The sequence below is a fragment of the Gobius niger genome (assembly GCF_951799975.1).
Source record: "Gobius niger genome assembly, chromosome: 20".
Classification (NCBI taxonomy): Eukaryota; Metazoa; Chordata; class Actinopteri; order Gobiiformes; family Gobiidae; genus Gobius; species Gobius niger.
Window position 1 is genome coordinate 711,912 of NC_136871.1, and position 19,811 is coordinate 731,722.

Sequence of the window (19,811 nt, forward strand, 5' to 3'; positions counted from 1 at the left end):
GAAGAAAAGGCAAAGGTAAAGGCTGTGACATCATTCACTTCCTGACTATAGAAACTCCGTATCCCAGGAGCCATTGCCACATCGCGCCCGCTGGTCAAGGCAACCAGGTTTTCAGCAAACACGGCCAGTTTCTTTTACTTTCAGACAAAAGTTCTATATTATTTCACTATTAAACAATCTGAATCTGCTAATGGGAATAAAAATGATGATGGTTCGTTTAATTGGATCGTTGGGAACATTTTGACGTTTTTCTTCCTCTCAGTGTTAGATCTGGATAAAACGTCCACTCTCTGCCTGCTTTATGTTTAAATACATTGTTTATGATATGTTTTCTACATTACAATAAATAAACACGTGAAGCTCCACCAATCAAAAGCCTGGTAGTAGATCATGGGACTCCCGAGCATCCTGGGTAATGTAGTTCTAGGACGAAGGCTCGCAGTTAAACTAGATGGATCAGACGTGCTTTTTTCACCTGCGTCTGACTCTGCGGGACTGTGGAGAGGAGGCGGGACTGTGGAGAGGAGGCGGGACTGTGGAGAGGAGGCGGGACTGTGGAGAGGAGGCGGGACTGTGGAGAGGAGGCGGGACTGTGGAGAGGAGGCGGGACTGTGGAGAGGAGGCGGGACTGTGGAGAGGAGGCGGGACCGTGGAGCTCTATAGAAATGCACTAGCCTTGCATTAGCCTAGCGCCACGAAACTCCTCAAATAAAAGAACTGCATGAATTACAAAAAAATACATATCTCCATAAATCAGCAACACTCTGAATAACAAGGAAATGAGACCTTATGTCAAACATCCTGAAACATCCCTTTAATGTGATTTAAAGCACATTCATTATTGTTTTACACGTCGTTCTGGGATTTAAAACAGGCCACGGTCAAAGCTGCGACGCTCAAACCAGTCATTTCACCTCCACATCACGTACATAAGACTGTGTGATCATGTGGAAGGAGACGTTTGACATTTATTCATTCATCGTGTTTTTGTGTCGGGCGTGCGGAGGTTTCTTAAGTGACGCCTTTTCAACGTGAACTTTTTGATTTTACCTCATAGTAAAGTATCCAGGTTGTTGTTCTTTCAAACTGAAAGCGAGTGCATCTTCTCACAGAAGACTTAGTGAATGTTCCGTACGGTGTTCTGATGTTTGTGCACGTCTGTGGTGGCAAAGCCGTTTAAATGTCAGCGCTGATGGCGTGTTGATGGCGTGTTCTCGGATGTAAATAAACCGTGTGAAGTTGGATCTGTTTTTTTCTTGTTGCGTAAATATCCATAAATATCACCGCACGGTTACATGTGAGGAAGATCTGATCCCCACCCGTCAGGCGTCTGTGTGTGAGCCAGAGTTCACACTTCATCATTTACTCTCTATATTTATGAGCATTTATTCATTTATAATACAATATTTTACCAGCAACTCAGAACAAGATTCCAAAAACAGTAAATCAGGACCAAAACGTGGCTAAAATGGAGGTAAAACAGGAAAATTAAACTTAAATTCAAGCCAACGAAGAGCCAGATGTGACTCGTCCCCTGAGATAAAAATAGGTGAAGAGAGAAAGTTCTACATCTGAGCCTGAATGAAGGCGGTGATAAAAAAAGATTTGCCTGAATTTTCCAGGTAGAAAACCTCCAGATTCCCCTGATTTCCAATCTAATACAGTCAAAACAGTGGTTAGTGCACCTGCTTCACAGTTAGTCGTGTTTATGAGAAGTCACAATAATAAAGTTTGTCCACAAGAGGTCAGTGTTCAAACAGAATGAAGCTGCTCAGAGACTTCGAAGCTACGGCACTTTTTTGCAGGAAACCCTCAAAGTAAAGGCTTCACTCGCCGTCACTACAAATAAAGCAAAACAAACAAACAAAATCTCCATCCATCTTCTTCCACTCGCCCTTTGCCGGGTCATGGGGGCAGTCATCACTTTGCACCCGCCCCTATGGCTCCCCCTGCAGGTGCATCATTCATCCCTAATCTCTGCAATGAAGGAAACACCACTCAGGTAATAAAGGCCTTTAACCATGAAGCTGGAGACAAGAGGCTGTGCTTATTTTTAGCCCCACACAGTCTGGGCGTCGCCTGCTGGGCCGCTCCTCCACACTCCCCCCCCCTGCAGGCTCGCTAATGTCACTGCCGCGGTGATCACGGGTGTTCAGGGATCACGGTTGTTCGGGGATCATGGGCGTTCAGGGATCACGGGCGTTCAGGGATCACGGGTGTCCGGGGATCACGGGCGTTCGGGGATCACGGGCGTTCTGGGATCACGGGCGTTCGGGGATCACGGGCGTTCTGGGATCACGGGCGTTCGGGGATCACGGGCGTTCAGGGATCACGGGCGTTCAGGGATCACGGGCGTTCAGGGATCACGGGTGTTCGGGGATCACGGGCGTTCAGGGATCACGGGCTTTCGGGGATCACGGGCGTTCGGGGATCACGGGCGTTCAGGGATCACGGGCGTTCGGGGATCACGGGCGTTCAGGGATCACGGGTGTTCAGGGAAGGAAAAAGGACTTACCCTATAATTGTACGGATTGTAACTGCAGAATGTGGGTGCATCTAATCAAACGGGTCACATCATGGAACAACAGCAGCACCAGCCCTCGCCAGAGCTGGGACTGAAGAACCCTTTGGATCAGTGAGGCTCTGCCAACACTAGCCGGGCACATGAACCTTTGCTTTGCAGTCGGATACGAAGAGGACGGAGCGAGAGGCAGCGAGTGGAGCTACAGGGGCCTCTGTTCTCATGAAGGGCCAGCCAATCTCAAAGGCCAGTGAGCCCCATGACGACCAAACAGTACGTTATATCACATGAATCACCTTTTTCAGCTACGTTTCCACAAAGTGTTCAGAATCAAACTCTTCAGCTACTTCTCTCCGCTGTGTCCACTGTCTCGGGGCTGACGTCCGTCTCCTTTTCTTATTAAATCCACTGGAAACATGTCCTGCGTCTTTGTGATCAGCAGACAGGCTCGTATCTGCAGCTCTGAACTGTGGTCATCACGTGACACTGTTGACCAATCAGGACAACAGAGGCCTCTCTTTGCTGATCTGGGGTCAGTTTTTCTCCTCCAAAGAGCGAAATGAAGCAGGAGAGAGAACCCAAATGCACCGCTGTATTATAATACATCAGTGTCAGTGTAGAGCAGGGGCGGCAAACTCATCGTGGGTCACGGGTCACGGGTCGCATATAATAAAGAACATTTTCCCAATAAATAAAGAATAATAAGCTGTGATTTGGTCAAAGCCCCAACTTGACTGTAGCTTCATTAATAACAACGGCTTTTACTTGTATTGCACTCCAATAGATACAGACTGTATCCGAATGTCCACCCTAGTCCCTAACCCCTCATTCACTACATAGGCCCGCACTATAGAGTCACCTATTCTGTTGACGATTCGAACACAAGCCACTACTTTCTCCGCGCTGCGTGACATCACGCGCGCTGCGGCGTGCAGATGTTTTTTTTAATTTTTTTTATTTGAATTTATTTATTGTTACAAACATTTATTTTGTGAAAGAGAACGACTGTTTTGGCACTTTTACAGGCGTTACATCATCACAAAAAAGAAACACAATTTTCCCTCTTTTTAGCCATTTTCTGGTGGAATATGAACTTATTTATCCCATAAATAAAGTCAAGTGTAAATCAGGCCCATATGGATATTTACTAGTGAAAAAACGGCAGTTGTAGCAAGCCCTAGCTAACCGTTAGCATTAGCCCGATGCTAACATGTAGCATCATGTTAGCATTCTCCGTTATTCATGTATTTATGGGCTGTTGAACCACTTTGCTCCTCCCCATGTCTTTGTATCTTTATTTAGTAGAAACTATTTTCATAATTCAGCATTTGTTACAGTAGTTTTTGAATAATTAGAGAAAGTTTAGATTTTTTCAAAATTGTTTTCCCCTTAACTGTTGATGACCATATATGGGCGATTCCAGAGATGCGTCTGTATCTATCCAATCCAACTTTATTTATAATGCACTTTAAAAACAGCATAATTGACCAAAGTGCAGAACACAACTGCAAAAGGTCACAGAAAAAATTAAGAGCACATAGGTAAAAGAATACAAGGAATAAACACAGGCAAAAAAGGTAAAAATACAAAAGATTCTTCTCAATTAAAAGCTACAGTGAACAGGTATTGCGCTAGTACTACAGTAATCATTATTCACTCACTCCACACTCTGTTATTGCTGTTATTGAAGCCACAGCCGTCCTGGGGCAGACTGTCCATTTACCACATGGCTATATAATGTGTTATTCATATCCTGAGCTCTTATTATGTCAGTGCCTCTGCTGGACACGTGTGGAACTCTTTCCCCCCTAGTGGCGAGAATGAGCATTCTGGTTATTCTTTAAAAACTCATAACTCTGCACAGGAATGGGCTATAATAATAATAATAATAAATTTTATTTGTAACGCACTTTTCATTCAGAGAATCTCAGAGTGCAACAAGACAACACACACATTAAAAACAGCGAAACAACAAAACGGCTGTTCCAAAGCCTCGGTGCAGCAGAGCAAAAGGCTCTGTCCCCCATGGTTCGGCGTTTGGTTGAAGGAACATGGAGGTGGAGGCTCCTGGATGACCTGAGGGTGCGGGTGGAGGGTTTCCGTGATACACTGCAAAAAGTATTTAACTAGATCAGTATAAACATCTCAGTTTGAGCACAATAATCCACATGTCAGTTGTTTTGACTGGTTAAGAAGTTGTTGGGCATTTGTCCTGGATTATTTCACTTGTTCTGAGATGTTTCTGACTCGTTTCGATACATTTCGTCCTTATTTCAGGTCATTTTCTTTGCCAATGGGGAAAGAAAAACGGTCTTATCTCATTGGCAATTTTACTTTCTTATTCCAAGCGAGATTTACCCTAGAACTGGTGTGAAATGTCCTCAAACAAGCAAAGCAAACTCGGTCCGATCAGGAAAAGTGTCTAAATGAGTGAAAACCGCTCAAAACAAGAAACATTTCCTCAATTCAAGTCATTTAAGCCAATGTTTGATATTTACTTTTTGTAGTGTATGAGTTCTTGCAGGTATTGTGGAGAATGACCAGTGATGCATTATGGGTGAGCAGCAGGATTTTGTAGTCGATCCGGGCAGAAACTGGGAGCCAGTGCAGTGAGAACAGGACGGGTGTGATGTGCTCGTACTTCCTGGCTCGCACAAGTGTTCTCCCTGCACTGTTCTGTATGTACTGGAGTCTCTGGATGTCTTTGGCAGGGAGCTGTCTGGAATTTCCAGAATGTGCATGGATGTGGTTTGAGTAGTATTTTGCACGTGCGTCTTTCAAGGATGTAAAATAGGCCTTTTGATGGTCTCGGAAAGCCAGCTTGTGGACAGTAAGTCCAGACTTTCTCGAAAGACGCTCCAAGACACGGCCAGCTGTTTTCATTTGGCGTAGCTCCTGCGTGAACCAGGGGGCAGAGCGCTCAAATCTGACTTCTCGAGTCCTAGTAGGAGCATGGAGGTCAAGAACACTGCTCAAGGATGTATTGTAGTGCTCCACTAGTTCATCCACTGTTGTATTGGCCGCACAGGTGATAGACTGAAGATCTGCAGCCATGGAGTTTAGATTTATTCGCTTCCAATTTCGAAAGGTGATATGGCGTTTAGGTCTTTTACTTGGTAGAGAGAGTGCAAGCGTCATAGAGACCACCTGATGGTCAGACACACCCAAATCATAGACTTAGAGCTAGAGACTTACTTTTGTTTTTACATACTCTATTAAACCATCCCTGGTGTCGAGTGTCACTCTTACGCTCAGTAACTGGATTGACTCTTGTCTGTGAAAACGTGGCCAGGCCTGTGTTGTTTGGGTGAGCTCGTTCCTTTGGTTTTGCTTTGTACTTGTTGCAAATAGAGTTTATTCCGTGACACATTCAGTATTCTTAAAGCACATTCTAAAGTCATTCTAAAAAGTCTGAATGAAGCTTAATACATCTTCTTTAAAGTGTAAATTCCAGGGCGCTGGTTCGGGGACAAAGCAAACAGGAGTAATTTGATCTCTGACGGTCGGCTGCTGAAGACGTCCCGGGTTTAATCCACCGCCTGCTGCAGCTCTGCCTCTCGTCTGTTCCCTCGCCGTCCAGACTCCTGCCACCAACGTCCAATTCAATCACGCTCCGTCACACTGAACACGCACACGTATGCAGCCAGAGCGCCGGCAGAGGGACGGCGGGGGATGGGGCGGAGACAGACTGACGGGTGAGGAAGTTAGATGTTCTCACATGTTTATTATCCTGGACTTTTCATCTCCAAATGTTTCCTCATCAAAAAACACATCATCATTTCATTCATGCATGTTTGAGTAATCCTGTATATTCAGCTCAAAATGCTCCATCCCAACAGCTTTTTTAGATTTTAGCGCCCGTGCCTCACAGCTAGAAGGTCCCAGGTTCTATCCCGGACGGAGTTTGCAAGTTTCCTCGTGTCTCTATGTAGGTTTCGGCCCTGGTCTCACTACACGACTGGATTCAGGTCGATTATAGAACGTCTGGGGGTTCACACTTAACGACTGAGAATCGTCAGAGCGACTCACGATTCTGACAAACAGCTGATGTTTTATAACACAGCGCGTCTGTCGTCTCTACGGCTTCAAAACTGACCCCAGATCAGCAAAGACAGGCCTGTGTTTGTGAGCGCGGGATAACGTGTGTGTCCCGATTGGTCAACGGTGTCAACAATGTCACAACACCGCAGCGCTAGCTTACTGCTACTACCAAGCTTCAACTGGGCTGTAGTTCTGTCACATGGAGATACAAGTCGGCGACAGGAAGAAGCGGGACGTGTTTCAGTGGATTTAATAAGAAAAGGAGACGGACCTCAGGATGGAGGAGACGGGTGAAGGTGAAGCTAAACAGTTCGTCTCCAAACTCAGTAAGAGCCGCTAAACTCTGCTCGTGGTTGAAATGTAGCCGGAAAAGGTGGTTGTGGTGAACTTTTGCTGATATAAAGTTGTGCTGTTTCGTGTGTGGGGCTGTGGCCATGAAATGAGTCGTTTGTGCCGCTGGTTTAACAGAGAAGTTAAATACTTACTACATATTACATAATTCATTGGTATTGATTGATGACATTGATAACCATTCGACTGACAATCGTTCGCCGTTTGTAACTTGCTTTGTACCAAACATTGTATATGTAACGAGACTGTTGTTGTAGTTGTGCTGCGCTTCCCTTCTGCTAAATTCTGTTAAATACATGAACATTCCCTTAAGTGCTTTGTAAGGGTGGTCCACTTTGAAATGTAACAGGTTCCTTGCTAAGGAGGCAAGTCCAATTATGATGTTGCTAAATGTATCATTGTATCATAATGTGTTAAATCACAGACGGGTACGTTGTGTTCATGTGTGCGCATGCTGTGTTCCAAGGCTCTAGTACTTTGTAATATGTTCTTTGGTACTATTGTTGTGATATACACTTTTATTGTAATGATTTCGGGGTGGGCGTCTATAAGCTTTTGCTTCGGCCCACTCCTTTTGAGCAGAATTTTAACTGCTCAAATGAACAAATAAAACTAAAACTAATAAAACTAGAAGTGAGAAAAGGAGGCGCGGCGGTGTTTCTCTGTCTTTATATCTCTCTGTCATTCACATATGTGTCGGGAAAATCACCCACATTTCTCACGCGCGTCCAAAATCAAACATGTTCCATTACAGCTTCGAAACATCACAGAGCTGAGTGTTTTTAAATCACAGTTGAAGACACATCTTTTCAGGAAAGCCTTCGATACAGAGCTACCGACTCGACTGCTGTTTTTATGTGTTTTTGTATTTATTTTTGTCTACTGTGATTCTTGTTTTTATCCTGGAAAGCGCTCTGGGCACCTTCTGGTTGTTGTTGGGCGCTATACAAATACAATTTGATTGATTGATTGATTGATTGATGTTTGATTTCCTACGACTGGAGTCTCGACGCGTCTTTGTACCCCCCACACTACACGATTCCAACGTCAGTCCAGTCATGACCCCCCCACACTACACGACCCGACTCTGTGTGACCGCCTTCGACTGAGAATTAGAGCGAAATCGGGCATAAAAGTGGTGTAGTGTGAGCTGACCTTAAGTATTTTCTACTTTAATGTAAGTAATAATATGACTGGGCGACTTTGACTGTCATTGGAGCAGCATTTGATCAGTAGAATCACTTTAACTCAAGTAATGAAATCAGGTTTGTCGCAGGAAGGGCATCTGGTCGGACAGAACAAGCCATTCTGCAAACCCGGCTTAAACACCCAGAAGGAGAGAAAGTTACAAAGCTTCCTCACACTCACAGTTTTTTGTTTTTTGGGATCTTCTGGCTCCTCCAGCCTGGAAACGCCTGCACTCGTGTGAGGCGCGAGTCGAGCGGCCGCACTGGGGGGGGGGGGCGCAGCAGATGGGCCGCGGTGGGACGGAGTCTGCGAGGAAACGGATCCTTTCATCCGCCCACTCGGAGCCCACGGGAGACAATGGGAACGCTGTCGGGATCGGGACGACGCCGCCGCCGCCGAGACGAGGTGCGAGGAAAGTTTTAACAACGCCGACAGACACGGGGAAGTGGAGTCGTTAAGTAATCGTGTTCTTGTTCAACTTCAGGACAAACTTTTTATGTTTAAAATCTGCTGACTTAGATCTGTGTGGGCTGTAAGATGAATGTGATAATAGGCAACAAGCACAATGTGGCTACGCTAGTTCCTCTGAGCTGAAGCTGTGGGCGCTTCCATTATTATGCTCAAATTGAGATGTTTATACTGATCTAGTTAAATACTTTTTGCAGTGAAGGCCTCGTGGAAGACCCAGGACACGGTGGTGGGACTATGTCTCCGAGCTGGCCTGGTGTCGGTCTCAGGGTCAGAACAGCTGGAGGAGGTGTGGCCTCGGGGTCAGAACAGCTGGAGGAGGTGTGGCCTCGGGGTCAGAACAGCTGGAGGAGGTGTGTGTTGTGGGCGATTTTACAGGAAATATTAGCACTCTAATTTACATAAGATCTGACTCCATAAGATCAATTTAAACACAGTTAAACAGTTAAGTTTAAAGTATTAAAGTATCAAAAAGGTCTCGCCAGCGTGTTCGTTGATCCCAAGGTCCGAGGAGAAACCAGCAGAATTCAGTAGCTTTAGTCAAAGAAGATTTATTCGCTATAACAATTACAATTTCTAAACACTCTTATCTGAGCGCTAAAGTCCCGAACAATATACACGGTGCTCGAACGGGACGTCCCAGGAAACGGCACCGTCTAACTGCGCTCTTACAAATATATATATCAGACAAAATGTGACGTTCACGAAGAGACAGGAGATGAGTGGAGCTCAGGCCGAGGTCATCAAGCCTTTCTCTCAGTAGTTTTCCACTAGAAGTGTCTTCCTGTTGCCTTATTTGGAGTTATTTTTCACAGCTCCGGTGAGGGCACCTGGACGTCTCCATAAGTTTGAGCAAAAGAAAGCAAGAGCAAGAAATGGGGTATTGTTACAGCGATGTGCGTGTGAAAAGATTGGTTTCAACTAAAACTTAAAGCACATAGATTAAATTCATAAAAAACATTCAATAGCATTATCAAATATAACATTAGCTAAAAATCATCAATTTCCCACAGTGTGGATCGGGAAGTCTGGGCGTCTCTGCTGAGACGCTGCCCCCGCGACCCGGCCCCGGATAAAGCGGAACAAAATGGATGGATTCTCTTTATATGTTTTCTTGGTGTTTTTCCTGCTGACATGTTTTGTGTTTTTATACGTAGCGACTGAAGCACTTTGAGATGTGTTTTCATGTGTAAAGCGCAATACAAATCAAATGTATTATTAGCATTAAATGTACAAGTTGCTGGCAGATACTTAAAGACTACTATACTGAAAGACTTCAAATCAAATCAAATCAAATCAACTTTATTCATCCCAATGGGCAGTTCTGTTCTTCTCTGGTCATAAAAAACAGTAAATGGAGAAACATACAACCACATACAGACGTCATGAACTGTAAGAGCATCAGGACATAAGGGGACCGGGAAAAAAGAGCAAGATAAACTCTGCCTTCCTCGATGTTGTCATTTAAGTTTCTGACAGCCGTCGGAATGAAGGACTTTTCATAGCGGTTTCTTTTCTGTTGGGGGACGACATATCGCCCCCCGGAGGCATCAGAGTAAAGTGCGACCGCAAGACATGGTTTTGTTGACCCAAAATCGATGGAGTCTTTTGGACGACTCTTTTCTTCCAGACTGAGGCGAGGTCTTCAAAACGCACACCAGGAATCTGACTCCACACTTTGACAATGTGGTTCAGATTAGGGCTGTGCAATTAATCGAAATTCGATTACGATTTCGATTACAACAGTAAACGATTACAAAATTAGCATAATCGCAAAAAATCGATTATAATATTTTTTTTCAATTTTTTTTTTTTCAATTGTTTTTTTTTCAATTTTTTTTCAAATTTTACATTTTGGGATTTTTGTCTTTTTTTTGATGGATTTTTGTCTTTTTTTTATGGATTTTTGTCATTTTTTTGATGGATTTTTGTCATTTTTTTGATGGATTTTTGTCATTTTTTTGATGGATTTTTGTCTTTTTTTGATGGATTTTTGTCTTTTTTTTGCTTGATTTTTGTCATTTTTTTGATGGATTTTTGTCTTTTTTTTATGGATTTTTGTCTTTTTTGCTGGATTTTTGTCTTTTTTTTTGATGGATTTTTGTATTTTTTTGATGGATTTTTGTCTTTTTTGATGGATTTTTGTCTTTTTTTTGCTGGATTTTTGTCTTTTTTTTGCTGGATTTTTGTCTTTTTTGATGGATTTTTGTCTTTTTTTTGATGGATTTTTGTCTTTTTTTTGATGGATTTTTGTCTTTTTTTTGATGGATTTTTGTCTTTTTTTTGATGGATTTGTGTCTTTTTTTTGATGGATTTTTGTCTTTTTTTTGATGGATTTTTGTCTTTTTTTATGGATTTTTGTCTTTTTTGATGGATTTTTGTCTTTTTTTTGATGGATTTTTGTCATTTTTTCTGATGGATTTTTGTCTTTTTTTTGATGGATTTTTGTCTTTTTTTTATGGATTTTTGTCTTTTTTGTTGGATTTTTGTCTTTTTTTTGATGGATTTTTGTCTTTTTTTTGATGTATTTTTGTCTTTTTTTTGCTGGATTTTTGTCTTTTTTTTGCTGGATTTTTGTCTTTTTTGATGGATTTTTGTCTTTTTTGATGGATTTTTGTCATTTTTTTGATGGATTTTTGTCTTTTTTTTGATGGATTTTTGTCTTTTTTGATGGATTTTTGTATTTTTTTTATGGATTTTTGTCATTTTTTTTAATGGATTTTTGTCACTTTTTGATGGATTTTTGTCTTTTTTGATGGATTTTTGTATTTTTTTTATGGATTTTTGTCTTTTTTTGATGGATTTTTGTCTTTTTTTTGATGGATTTTTGTCTTTTTTGCTGGATTTTTGTCTTTTTTTTTGATGGATTTTTGTATTTTTTTGATGGATTTTTGTCTTTTTTGATGGATTTTTGTCTTTTTTTTGCTGGATTTTTGTCTTTTTTTTGCTGGATTTTTGTCTTTTTTGATGGATTTTTGTCTTTTTTTTGATGGATTTTTGTCTTTTTTTTGATGGATTTTTGTCTTTTTTTTGATGGATTTTTGTCATTTTTTCTGATGGATTTTTGTCTTTTTTTTGATGGATTTTTGTCTTTTTTTTATGGATTTTTGTCTTTTTTGTTGGATTTTTGTCTTTTTTTTGATGGATTTTTGTCTTTTTTTTGATGTATTTTTGTCTTTTTTTTGCTGGATTTTTGTCTTTTTTTTGCTGGATTTTTGTCTTTTTTGATGGATTTTTGTCTTTTTTGATGGATTTTTGTCATTTTTTTGATGGATTTTTGTCTTTTTTTTGATGGATTTTTGTCTTTTTTGATGGATTTTTGTATTTTTTTTATGGATTTTTGTCATTTTTTTTAATGGATTTTTGTCACTTTTTGATGGATTTTTGTCTTTTTTGATGGATTTTTGTATTTTTTTTATGGATTTTTGTCTTTTTTTGATGGATTTTTGTCTTTTTTTTGATGGATTTTTGTCTTTTTTGATGGATTTTTGTCATTTTTTGATGGATTTTTGTCTTTTTTTTTATGGATTTTTGTATTTTTTTTATGGATTTTTGTCTTTTTTTGATGGATTTTTGTCTTTTTTTTGATGGATTTTTGTCTTTTTTTTGATGGATTTTTGTCTTTTTTTTGATGGATTTTTGTCTTTTTTTTGATGGATTTTTGTATTTTTTTTTATGGATTTTTGTCTTTTTTTTTATGGATTTTTGTCTTTTTTTTGATGGATTTTTGTATTTTTTTTATGGATTTTTGTCTTTTTTTGATGGATTTTTGTCTTTTTTTTGATGGATTTTTGTCTTTTTTTTGATGGATTTTTGTCATTTTTTTAATGGATTTTTGTCATTTTTTGATGGATTTTTGTCATTTTTTTTGATGGATTTTTGTCTTTTTTGATGGATTTTTGTCATTTTTTTTATGGATTTTTGTCTTTTTTGATGGATTTTTGTCATTTTTTTTATGGATTTTTGTCTTTTTTGATGGATTTTTGTCATTTTTTTTATGGATTTTTGTCTTTTTTTTATGGATTTTTGTCACTTTTTGATGGATTTTTGTCACTTTTTGATGGATTTTTTTAAAGGCAACAAATAATCGTGATTTCAATTATGACAAAAATAATCGTGATTATTATTTTTTCAATAATCGAGCAGCCCTAGTTCAGACTGTTCTTGTTTTTCACAGACCGGCGTCAAACCAGCAAATAAAAGAAAAGGTTCAGACACTTTCAATAAAAGAACGATAAAAGTGACTTAAAGTATTTGCTGATGCATTAAAAGAGTTCAGTTTCCTCGTCAGGTGAACTCGCTGCTGACACTTTGCTCTGTGTTTTTATCAAATCGTAGAATCAAAACCAGTCCCCAAATACTTCTGGAATGTTTTCTGTATTAAACCCCTGATGTCCCGCACGCCGCCGGTGCAGTGCGAGCTGCTGCAGTGTCCTCCTGTCCGTCCTTCAGAACTACAGCCGTAATGATGTGGCATCCATCACTCTGTCAGGCTGAAGGCTGATTTCATGCACACGTCTCATGGAGGAACACAGCTCTCCTGAGGTGACGGCGCGCCGCAAATCACATTCAGCTTTGATGAGTTTGCACATTTACAGTGTGAGTGAGAGGCCCCTGAAAACAGCAGGGTCACAGAACGGAGAGTGTTTTTAAAGCAGTGGTTCTCGAGTCGTTTTCCACTGCGTGTTGGAGTCAGGACGAGTAAATACAACACATGGAAATGGGAGTTTTCTGCAGCTGTTTTCTGCACCTGTAATAATATTTATTACCATTAACTTGCTCATTCTCTTCTCTTTCCTGACAGAAATCCTGAATTCTTTAAAGTGCAAGTTCATCATTGCATAATTATCATTTTATTTTAGTCAAACAGTGATTTTAAAGAAGAAAAGTTATTTTTATTAGAATTAGGAAGTGACATAGATAAAGGTAAAGTTCCATTGACTTAACATGGTCGGCACGGCAACAGTTCAAAATTAGGTGTGTTTAAGATGAGCGAGGCGCTGCAGGCGCTGCAGGCGAGCGGTGCAGCCGGTCAGAATCGCTCTGACGCCACCTGTGCGACGGTCCCGTATTCTCGTGAGACCGAGGCGGCTGGAGCGCCGTGGGTCGGCGAGCGAAGTTGCTTTTCTCCGCCTCGCGCGGCTGCCTGAACTACAAAGGCCAAAGGGATTGTGGGAAATGAAGTGCTGTAAACACGTACACTGACAGATGATGGATCTGAGTTGTGTTTAGATCAGAAACGTGTTGCCCTGACGCTCCGCAGCTCCTGCATCATCTTTTCTCATCACAGATCTACTTACATCTGCAGAAATGCTTCATATTTGACAGAAAGTGCCGTGTGTTCAACATATGGCCCACATTTAAATAAGCATAAGTTTATTATTCTAATCCTAAACTGTAAGAGGAGAGTCTGTTATTGTAGCTGTAGTGATGGGTCAATTTGTCTGGTGAGTGGGAGAAGCAGAAATGTGTCACAAACTTTTAAAATAGTTTTATTCCCAAACTCTTTCTAACAAACGCGAGACGCTGCGTGACCTGAGGCTCCTCCCTCCGCTCTCTGACGCCACCGCCTGGTCTCGTCTGGAATCGAGGCGAGGCCACTTCATCTTAAACACACCTATTGTTTGCCTACATCGATGTCACTTCCTGTCGGTGTCCAACAAGGAAGTGAAACTAAACGATGAACAATCACAAAAATGGCCAAACTAAAGAAGGTCTTTAGCAGAATAAGAAATATAATTGTATTAACTCTGTTGTGTGCGTATAGATACAGACGCATCTCGTCATAGAAGGGGGCGTGGCTTCGCCGAGGGGAAAATAGAATCTTTAGAGAAACACAATTTTCCCTCTTTTTAGCTTATTTATCACAAATAAATAAAGTAAAGTCTAAATCGGGTCCATATGGATGTTTTCTCACAGTGGATTGTTCTGTCTGCCGTTAGCATTAGCACGAAGCTAACATGTAGCATCAAGTTAGCATTCTCCGTTATTCATGTATTTATGGGCTGTCGAACCACTTTGCTCCTCCCCATGTCTTTGTATCTTTATTTAGTAGAAACTATTTTCATAATTCAGCGTTTGTTAAAGTAGTTTTTGAATAATTAGAGAAAATTTAGAATTTTCTCCAAACTGTTTTCCCCCTTAACTGTTTTCAAACATGACCATATATGGGCGATTCCAGAGATGCCGTAACTGTGGTAACTGACGAAATGCAGATTTTTATGTCTTTGTTTTTGGCTCATAGATACAGACGCATCTCTGGAATCGCCCATATATGGTCATGTTTGAAAACAGTTAAGGGGGAAAACAATTTTGAAAAAATGTAAACTTTCTCTAATTATTCAAAAACGACTTTAACAAACGCTGAATTATGAATATAGTTTCTACTAAATAAAGATACAAAGACATGGGGAGGAGCAAAGTGGTTCAACAGCCCATAAATACATGAATAACGGAGAATGCTAACAGGATAGCATCGTGCTAATGCTAACGGTTAGCTAGCACTAGCTACGACTGCCGTTTCTTCGTTTCTACTGAACAATCTGCTGTGAGAAAATATCCATATGGGCCCGATTTACACTTGACTTTATTTATGTGATAAATAAGTTCATATTCCACCAGAAAATGGATAAAAAGAGGGAAAATTGTGTTTCTCTAAAGATTCTATTTTCCCCCTCAGCGAAGCCACGCCCCCTTCTATGACGAGATGCGTCTGTATCTATCTCAGTCATTACTGGAAGAATCCAAATGAAACAAAAACGGTCTCACAGTTCATTGTCTCCTCTGTCGGCTCATATTAAGAAACGTCCAATTATTTCCTCTGAAAGGCGGAGGAAGGACTTTCAGACATAAACATAATATATCAGGTTTCTGAATCCAGTCATTGTCAAACACTGATGAGGAAAATCACGTGTTCATTTTGGTTTTGGAGATTTCTCACAAAAACTGACCCCCCCCCACCGGACATTATGAATCTGACTGGCTGAAAAGAGGGTCAGGGACTATAGCCAGAAATCTGTGGCTGAATATCAGAACAGCCTCAAAAACGACACCACAGTCTGAAAGAAACAGCTTTTATTTCTCAGTTACAGATTCAGGAGACATTTTGTTTCACAGGCGGCGCTGGTGCATTGGAGGCTGAGGTGACCTACATTCCAACAGGGGGATAATTGATGACTTCTGCTGCTCTTCACCTTCACTGTGACCTCCAGAGCTGGCTCCTGGCTCCATCTGGTGGTCAGCGGAGGGACTGCAAGCAAACACACCAGAGAAACTGGGATGACACAGGGTCAAAATCAACTACAAAAGTATCACATAAAACCTGGTGATGTTCTGAGGTGACAATGCCTACGTACTTTGATTACTGTGATTTAAGTACTCGCCGATACCGAATACCGATACGAGTACAAGGCATTTTCTTCAACAGACTGACTTTTCCACGGCAGGTTGGTTTGTATTTAGTTAATTTACTCATTTACATTTCCTTGAGTAAAGTCGGCGACACTTTTAAGAGAAGATCAAAATTGTACAGATGCCATGTTTTTTTCCCCGTTCAATATAATTTTTATTGCACTGTCGATCACAGACAGACCAGCTCCTCAATGCCTGAGCTTTATTCATTTATTTACAAAACTGATCTCAACGGATCTTTTTCCTCGCTTTGTTGCAGTGTTGTTGTTTCTTCTTTTTCATCTCATTTCTGCCACATTTTTGTCGAGCTTTTAACCTAGTTTTCTTCCTGTTTTTTGTTGATATTTTGAAGCCAAACTGGAGGAAAAGTGCCCGGTTCAGGCAGTCGTCTTAAGGCTTTGAAACCCTGTGAAAGAATCACCAGGAGCAGCCGTGTTACAGCCGTATCTCCAGTTACTTCACCTGTCGTTAATGTTTAACGCATTTATCGGGTCACACGGGGTTCTTAAAGCGACAGAACGCGGAAAACGGCCTCCGCTGAACTGTAAACACGACTTTAAAGTGTGGTTTTGTGGCGGGAGTTTCTTCCTCTCGGAGCCACAGACGGAGCAGAGAGAGGAATGGGTTTGTCCCGCTGTGATCTGCCTCCGTGTCAGACGTCAGCCCAGTACTGGCAACTGGGCCGCACCCACACCACACACGAGGCACAATACGGGATAAAACAATACATTTTAATATTAATACATATAACGGTGTTACAACATATATCAACCTCCTGAATCAAGCACAGTTTCTCCTGTTCGGCGCCACAGTCTATGGCGAGTGTAACGTCTCATTTGAAAACTTCCTTGGGTTGTTGCCACCTTTTCGTTCTTTTTCATTGCATTTTTTTGTCACTGTTTGTTGTTCTTTTGAGGTTTTAATGTTGCTTTTTCATCGTATTTTTGCCACTTTTCATTGTTTTTTTGTTGCTTTTTCACCACATTTATGTCTATCTTTCAAAACCTTTCTTTTTGGTCACATTTTTGTGTGTTTTTCATCTTTTTGTCTATTTTTCATCACTTTTTTGTTTCTTTTCCGTCACATTTTTGTCTATTTTTCGTCAATTTTTTGTCTATTTTTCATCACATTTTTGTCTATTTTTCGTCTATTTTTCGTCTCATTTTTGTCTATTTTTCGTCACATTTTTGTCTATTTTTCGTCACATTTTTGTCTATTTTTCGTCACATTTTTGTCTATTTTTCATCATATTTTTGTCTTTTTTTCGTCATATTTTTGTTTATTTTTCGTCATATTTTTGTCTTTTTTTCGTCATATTTTGTCTATTTTTCATCATATTTTTGTCTATTTTTCGTCATATTTTTGTCTTTTTTTCGTCATATTTTTGTCTTTTTTTCATCATATTTTTGTCTATTTTTCGTCATATTTTTGTCTATTTTTCGTCAATTTTTTGTCTATTTTTCGTCACATTTTTGTCTATTTTTCGTCACATTTTTGTCTATTTTTCGTCATATTTTTGTCTATTTTTCGTCATATTTTTGTCTTTTTTTCGTCATATTTTTGTCTTTTTTTCATCATATTTTTGTCTATTTTTCGTCATATTTTTGTCTTTTTTTCATCATATTTTTGTCTTTTTTTCGTCATATTTTTGTCTATTTTTCGTCATATTTTTGTCTATTTTTCGTCATATTTTTGTCTCTTTTTCGTCATATTTTTGTCTATTTTTCATCACATTTTTGTCTATTTTTCGTCATATTTTTGTCTATTTTTCGTCATATTTTTGTCTTTTTTTCGTCACATTTTTGTCTATTTTTCATCATATTTTTGTCTATTTTTCGTCACATTTTTGTCTATTTTTCATCATATTTTTATCTATTTTTCATCATATTTTTGTCTATTTTTCGTCAATTTTTTGTCTATTTTTTGTCAATTTTTTGTCCATTTTTCGTCAATTTTTTCGTCACATTCATTATTGTTTTATCTCTGTGCTGTGTGTTTTTGCTCTTTCATCAGTTCTCGCGTTTTCGTCATTTTTTGCTGAGTTTTATCACGTTTTCATCACTTTGTTGTCGCCTGTTTTGCTGCGTTTTCATCCTCATTTTATCTCGTTTCCACCATTATTTTTTGGCTCTTTCAAGAACCTGTTAGATTTGGGTAAAGTCGTGCTTGGTCAAGGCGGGGGTTAAGAGGTGTCTGTCTCCCAGGCACCAGACGAGCTAAATGAATCTCACCTTTCACGCTAACCCACGAATAACAACAGGAAAACAAACAAAGCTTTTTTGTCTATTTTTCGTCAAATTTTTGTCAATTTTTCGTCAAATTTTGGTCTATTTTTCGTCACATTTTTGTCTATTTTTCGTCAATTTTTGTCTATTTTTCATCACTTTTTTGTCTATTTTTCGTCACTTTTTTGTCTATTTTTCGTCATTTTTTTGTCTATTTTTCGTCAATTTTTTGTCTTTTTTTTGTCACATTTTGTCTTTTTTTCGTCAATTTTTTGTCGCTTTTTCGTCACTTTTTTGTCTATTTTTCGTCACATTTTTGTCTCTTTTTCGTCACATTCATTATTGTTTTATCTCTGTGCTGTGTGTTATCGCTCTTTCATCAGTTTTTGCGTTTTCGTCATTTTTTGTCGCCTGTTTTGCTTCCTTTTCATCCTCATCTTGTCTCGTTTCCACCGTTATTTCTGTCTCTTTCAAGAACCTGTTAGATTTGGGTAAAGTCGTGCTCGGTTAAGGCGGGGGTTAAGAGGTGTATGTCTCCCAGGCACCAGGCGAGCTAAAGGAATCTCCCCTTTCATGCGAACCCACCAATAACAACAGGAAAACAAACAAAGCTTTTAAACCAGGTACAAACTTTAAATGTCTGATTTCTCCGACATAAAACGCGCTGCTTCAGATCCACAGCGAAGGTGACACGAGCGCAGCTGCGTCACTTTGTCAAAGCTAATGGCGCGGTTTGTGCACGTGTTCAGCAGCTGTCTGGACAAATAAATAATAAGAATAAAGTATAATTGTCCCGTTGCTCTAATAACGGATGAACTCACTGCGGGTCAGCCGTGGAAAGATGGAAAGCTCTGGAAAAAGGAGGAGAGCGCCGCGTCGCACTGACCTTTTAGCCACGGGGTTGCCAGGTCTGACGCTTTTCTCTCTCGGAGCGGATGTTGCGCAGACTCGAAGTGATTAACCTCTTAATCACCTCAGTCGAGCACGTTTTCTCCAGTTTGGCTTTACCCAAATCTGAAAAAAGTGTCAAACAAAAAGAGACGAAAACGAGGATGAAAATGCAGCACGAGAGCGACGAAAACACGAGGGAAAAATAAGTGACAAAAACGTTACGAAAACGTGATGTAAAAGCGACTAAAATACAATCCACTTTCTTTGTATTGCACATTTAACCAACAAAAATGTCTCCAAAGTGCTGCACATGGGATCCTAAAAACAGGTACAATACTTATTAGCTCTACCACAAAAAAAGAAGAAAAAAAAAAGATGAAAAATTGAAAAAAAAAGAAAAAAGTATAGACTAAAACCTGCATAAAACAATAAATAGTTCGTAAAAGAAATTAATAAAAATAAAATAGATAGATTTTTTTTTTTTTTGGTAAAACACCATCACTACATGAAACACATGACACGTGTGAGTCGTGTTATTTTACATCAAAGCAGCACTAAGTAACTTATTTACCTTAATAAATCCTCCCCGTCGTCCCTGTGAGGGTGATACAAGTGTTTATGGGATGATTGGAGGGTCTTTCATCGCCCCCTGGTGTCTCTGGAGAGAAAACCATGTTTGCAACTTGACTGCCACCGGTGCGGAGAAAGCAATACAC